Genomic DNA, 5,865 nt, shown 5'->3' with positions numbered 1-5,865 from the left:
ATATATTTATTCAATCATAGCATGTCAAAGTGAAAGGCGTCGCACACATTCCCTTTAGTGGCGTCGCACACATTCCCTTTAGTGTGATTTTGGCGTATGAATGACAGTCTTAATATACGTGAAATAAATAATTAGTTAACATGATCAAGAATTGACATTGTTTATGGAATAAGCTGTATAATTCTATAGTGTCGATGTTGGTTTCACAATCTCTTATGAGTGAATGAATGCGACAATAATTTTATTATGTGATAAGATACTTTTGAACGATCGTAGAAACATAACTGAAACTGTGAGAGGAATTATTAAAGCGTAAACATTATGACGTACAAATAAAATTATAACCTTTGAAGTAACACATAATTATTCTTTCAACTTAATTGTAACACTGGCATGCACACACATTTACCATCAATGCATTGTGGTTTTAAAGGACGGTAACATGCTTTGTATCTACAATCAACGATAGTTTGACAATTCATTGGATCTGCATAGCAAATAAAAATAAAGGATTGTTACTAAAAGTTAATCAACTAGTGCATGCGCACGTGTGTGATATAAAAGAATTTGAGAATGGTGAAGAAATGACATACTAAATGGTTTTCTGCCAGGGGCAGCACTAGTTATAGAAAACAAAGAAATAAAGATTATCAAAACATAAATAATTTTCAAAATTTGAGCCATATTTTTCGACATTTTCACATAATCGATTGAAAGTTGTTCGATCACTTTATAAGTAAAATTCTATAGTTTGTTAAATAAAATGAAATAGATCATAGAACTTAAGAGTTGCAACATGCCTATCATAAAATTATAATATTTGTTAGTAAACATCTCACGTGAAAGTTTTGGAGATGATCAATGATCATTATTTTTTATTATGATTTTATTATATTTTTGCCTTTTAGCCTTATATTATAGACTGGGGACAAACCCAACCAAGAAAAACAATGACGAATTATTAAATGCATTAGAAGTAGATGTAATGCATCAAATACGTGAAAACGTATTTTTGAAGTATAATCATTTTAGTTGAAAATAGCAAATGATATACGAGGATCACTAAGTTGATATACGAGGATCACTAAGTATTAAAGTGAAAGTTAATCTATCAATAGTCACTTGGGCTTGGGATATGTTGGATCTAGGGACGAATTTACTTATAGTAGATCGGGGCAACTCCCCACTACTTTTTATGTGATATTTGTTAAGTCTTTGATATTTTAATTATTGTCTCATCTTAAAATAATACAATTTTTGCACTAAATAAAAATTAATATCATAAAAATAGATTCTCCTTTTTTTTTTTTTATAAAATCAAATGTGTAAATGCATTTGACATAAAATTTTGAATGATTTCTACCATATTTTTTAAATACAAAGATAATTTTGAATGATTTCTACCATATTTTTTAAATACAAAGATACACAAAAAAACAATTTAAATTCGTAGATGTTAAGGAGTCTTTAATTTTTCCAATATATAATAGTACAGTTTTTATAATTTCAAGTATTTTGTTCAATGATACTAATGTTATTATTTTATCACTTTTGCATTGCTAAATTTTTTGTATAAATGATTATCGTATAAAATCTTGCCTCACATGTTAAAATTTATGGATTTGTCTATGTATGGATCATAAAATTGCTGATCATTATTGATATTAAACTTTAAATTTCTTAATGGGTCTTCCTTGGATAAAAGAGAAATACCATTTGGACTATCTTAAAATAGACATTATAAATCGTTTCAAAGCTTACAAACGGCTTAAACTTATACTAAATACGTTTTAAATGTCCTTGTGAGCTTCCTTCAAAAAAAAATGTCATTGTGAGCTTAGCTAAATTTGTATAGACAACACATAATATATGTAAGGACTGAGTTCAATACATTTTAAGTAGGGTTAAATATATTGCTAAAAAAATTAAGGCTTAAGTGCAGTTTTACCCCCCTATTTTGCCTCATTTTGGATTTTACCCCCCCTATTTTCAAATTCGGAATTTCAGCCCCCCTATTTTACATTTTTCATGATTTTACCCTCCCAACCACATTTAAACACAATTATGCTGATGTGGATTTTAAAATAATACTTTCTTTTTTTACAAAAATAATAATACCTTATTGTCCACATAATTAATTATTTGTATTAATTATTATTTTATTATTTACTGTTTTTTAATAAAATATCACTTATAATTAGAAAAAAATTGAGAGTACTCAATCGTAACCCATCTTTCCGCCGTCCTTCATTTCTCATCTTAGCTCGCTGTCGCCGTCGTCACCCATATCCTCCACCCTCACACTAATGACGAATCTCATGTTTGTCTTCCTCCTATTTCACGGTGAATCTTGTGGTCACGTCAAAGAGGACATTTAGAAAGCAAGAGAAAGATAAATGTGTGAATCTTGTGTTATTTGTTTGAAACATGGCAATGGTATTGATTTAAATTATGAGTAATTCAACCCACTTCGGTTGGCCTAGTGGCATTGACTTGGGATCTGGGTGTGTGCTCCTCCTTGAGGTCTCAGGTTTGATTCTCTCCGGTGCCAATTTAGGTGGGCTAATTTAGTTTCTTCAAAAAAAAAAAAAATTATGAGAAATTCTTGCATGAACTCTCACCCAACACATTATTCTTACACCCAACCAATATAGGTGGGCTAATTTAGTTTCTTCAAAAAAAAAAAATTATGAGAAATTCTTGCATGAACTCTCACCCAACACATTATTCTTACACCCAACCAATAAAAATATGACACATGTTATTAACTTTAAAAGAAAGTGTGATTTTTGTGGGTTAAAGAAAGTGAAAAACGGAGAGAGAAATATTAAAAATAATGAGAAAAAATTCTGATATTAATTCTTTTTATTATTTTAATGAGGTGTTTGATTTTAATTGGTTGGGTGTAAAAATGATAAGTTGGGTAAGAGTTCATGTAAGAATTTCTCTTAAATTATGTTGATTTAATTTGTCTACATGAAAGGAGAAATTATATTAAAATATTTATAGAGATTTAGGAGTTTAGGATTTAGTCAAGGATTTCTTCTTTTATTTATGTAAAATACTCATATTATGGTCCCAATTTCTTTTAAACCTAAATATCAACCTAAAACTACCCAAATAGTACTATATTTTGTTTTGTTTACATTATTACTATAAGAGTAATATACCTTGGTTAGCAAAGTATTTTTAGAACTGTGTTAACTTATATCATTTATTGTAATTAAAAACCTTAATCGACCCTAATTATTCTCAAATATTATTAAGTATTGGTTGTTGATGGCCATGATGAGGCACAAAAGGTGTTAAACCAAAAATAGGATAAATGTTGATGGCCATGATGAGTATAACTTTGAATTAGTGGTAAGCTATTAAATGAGGAGTGATCTACGTATACAAACTTAAGTATTAGTTGTTTATTTGTTATTATGAAATATATTAGTTAATTGATTATTAAGTAGATATATTTGTTGAGACTTCTTACATTGAGGCAAATTTTTACTAATTATTTTCATTGATTTTAAAATTACCTTATTTATTGATTATGTTTTTTATTGTAATATGTTCACTTAATATGTTTTTACTTCATTATGACTTGAACATTATATTTCATCATCGTGAGCTAAACTTAGTTGGTAAGAACAATGCATAATATATGCAAGGTCCCGAATTCAAACCTCACCCACAACCAAAAAAAATAAAATAAAATATATTTATTCAATCATAGCATGTCAAAGTGAAAGGCGTCGCACACATTCCCTTTAGTGGCGTCGCACACATTCCCTTTAGTGTGATTTTGGCGTATGAATGACAGTCTTAATATACGTGAAATAAATAATTAGTTAACATGATCAAGAATTGACATTGTTTATGGAATAAGCTGTATAATTCTATAGTGTCGATGTTGGTTTCACAATCTCTTATGAGTGAATGAATGCGACAATAATTTTATTATGTGATAAGATACTTTTGAACGATCGTAGAAACATAACTGAAACTGTGAGAGGAATTATTAAAGCGTAAACATTATGACGTACAAATAAAATTATAACCTTTGAAGTAACACATAATTATTCTTTCAACTTAATTGTAACACTGGCATGCACACACATTTACCATCAATGCATTGTGGTTTTAAAGGACGGTAACATGCTTTGTATCTACAATCAACGATAGTTTGACAATTCATTGGATCTGCATAGCAAATAAAAATAAAGGATTGTTACTAAAAGTTAATCAACTAGTGCATGCGCACGTGTGTGATATAAAAGAATTTGAGAATGGTGAAGAAATGACATACTAAATGGTTTTCTGCCAGGGGCAGCACTAGTTATAGAAAACAAAGAAATAAAGATTATCAAAACATAAATAATTTTCAAAATTTGAGCCATATTTTTCGACATTTTCACATAATCGATTGAAAGTTGTTCGATCACTTTATAAGTAAAATTCTATAGTTTGTTAAATAAAATGAAATAGATCATAGAACTTAAGAGTTGCAACATGCCTATCATAAAATTATAATATTTGTTAGTAAACATCTCACGTGAAAGTTTTGGAGATGATCAATGATCATTATTTTTTATTATGATTTTATTATATTTTTGCCTTTTAGCCTTATATTATAGACTGGGGACAAACCCAACCAAGAAAAACAATGACGAATTATTAAATGCATTAGGAGTAGATGTAATGCATCAAATACGTGAAAACGTATTTTTGAAGTATAATCATTTTAGTTGAAAATAGCAAATGATATACGAGGATCACTAAGTTGATATACGAGGATCACTAAGTATTAAAGTGAAAGTTAATCTATCAATAGTCACTTGGGCTTGGGATATGTTGGATCTAGGGACGAATTTACTTATAGTAGATCGGGGCAACTCCCCACTACTTTTTATGTGATATTTGTTAAGTCTTTGATATTTTAATTATTGTCTCATCTTAAAATAATACAATTTTTGCACTAAATAAAAATTAATATCATAAAAATAGATTCTCCTTTTTTTTTTATAAAATCAAATGTGTAAATGCATTTGACATAAAATTTTGAATGATTTCTACCATATTTTTTAAATACAAAGATAATTTTGAATGATTTCTACCATATTTTTTAAATACAAAGATACACAAAAAAACAATTTAAATTCGTAGATGTTAAGGAGTCTTTAATTTTTCCAATATATAATAGTACAGTTTTTATAATTTCAAGTATTTTGTTCAATGATACTAATGTTATTATTTTATCACTTTTGCATTGCTAAATTTTTTGTATAAATGATTATCGTATAAAATCTTGCCTCACATGTTAAAATTTCTGGATTTGTTTATGTATGGATCATAAAATTGCTGTTCAAACCCTGACCCCCTGCATACACCAGTATTTATAGTGTCGATGTTGGTTTCACAAATTCAAGTTATACAACAGTAGTTTCTCAACCAAATCTTTCCCTTTCAAGCTTCAAATTTAAAATGATCTCTTGAGATAGAAAGGTACATGAAGACACTAATCAAAATGATAATGACATCACAAATCATTAACTTATACCAATATTAAACATAGTTCATTTTTTTTCCAACTCTTGCAACAATTAACTATTCTTAAAGATGTTCATGCAAGTTTTCATTTTAAGATAAAAAAATAGAGATAAAAATGTATCCTTCACTTGCTCCTCTTAGGATAGAATTAAAAGAACATAGTGTTACAAAGAAGGAAGGGGCAATAGTTATGTTTATGTATCATAAAACACCATAAAAAAAATCTAAAAGCGAAGCATTCTTAGAAAAGAAAAAATCAATTTCGGTACAAATTGTAATAGTGACTTTCTATGTAAAATTCAAATTATCTTATCAACAATCTAC

General features: G+C 28.3%; 1 long non-coding RNA gene across 1 annotated transcript; it reads right to left on the bottom strand.

The window, feature by feature from the left end:
- Positions 1 to 213: 213 nt before the first annotated feature.
- LOC146943213 (uncharacterized) lies at positions 214 to 882 on the bottom strand. The gene is made up of 2 exons (XR_015032983.1): positions 594 to 882; positions 214 to 487 (listed from the first exon to the last, which is right to left on the bottom strand). It is a non-coding gene; the product is annotated as an uncharacterized LOC146943213 (long non-coding RNA).
- Between the last annotated feature and the right edge of the window lie 4,983 nt (positions 883 to 5,865).

The sequence above is a fragment of the Medicago sativa genome, chromosome 3, assembly GCF_051527215.1.
Source record: "Medicago sativa cultivar Bolivia chromosome 3, Bolivia_mono, whole genome shotgun sequence".
NCBI classification, from domain to species: Eukaryota; Viridiplantae; Streptophyta; class Magnoliopsida; order Fabales; family Fabaceae; genus Medicago; species Medicago sativa.
This window is presented reverse-complemented; position numbering and strand designations above follow the sequence as displayed.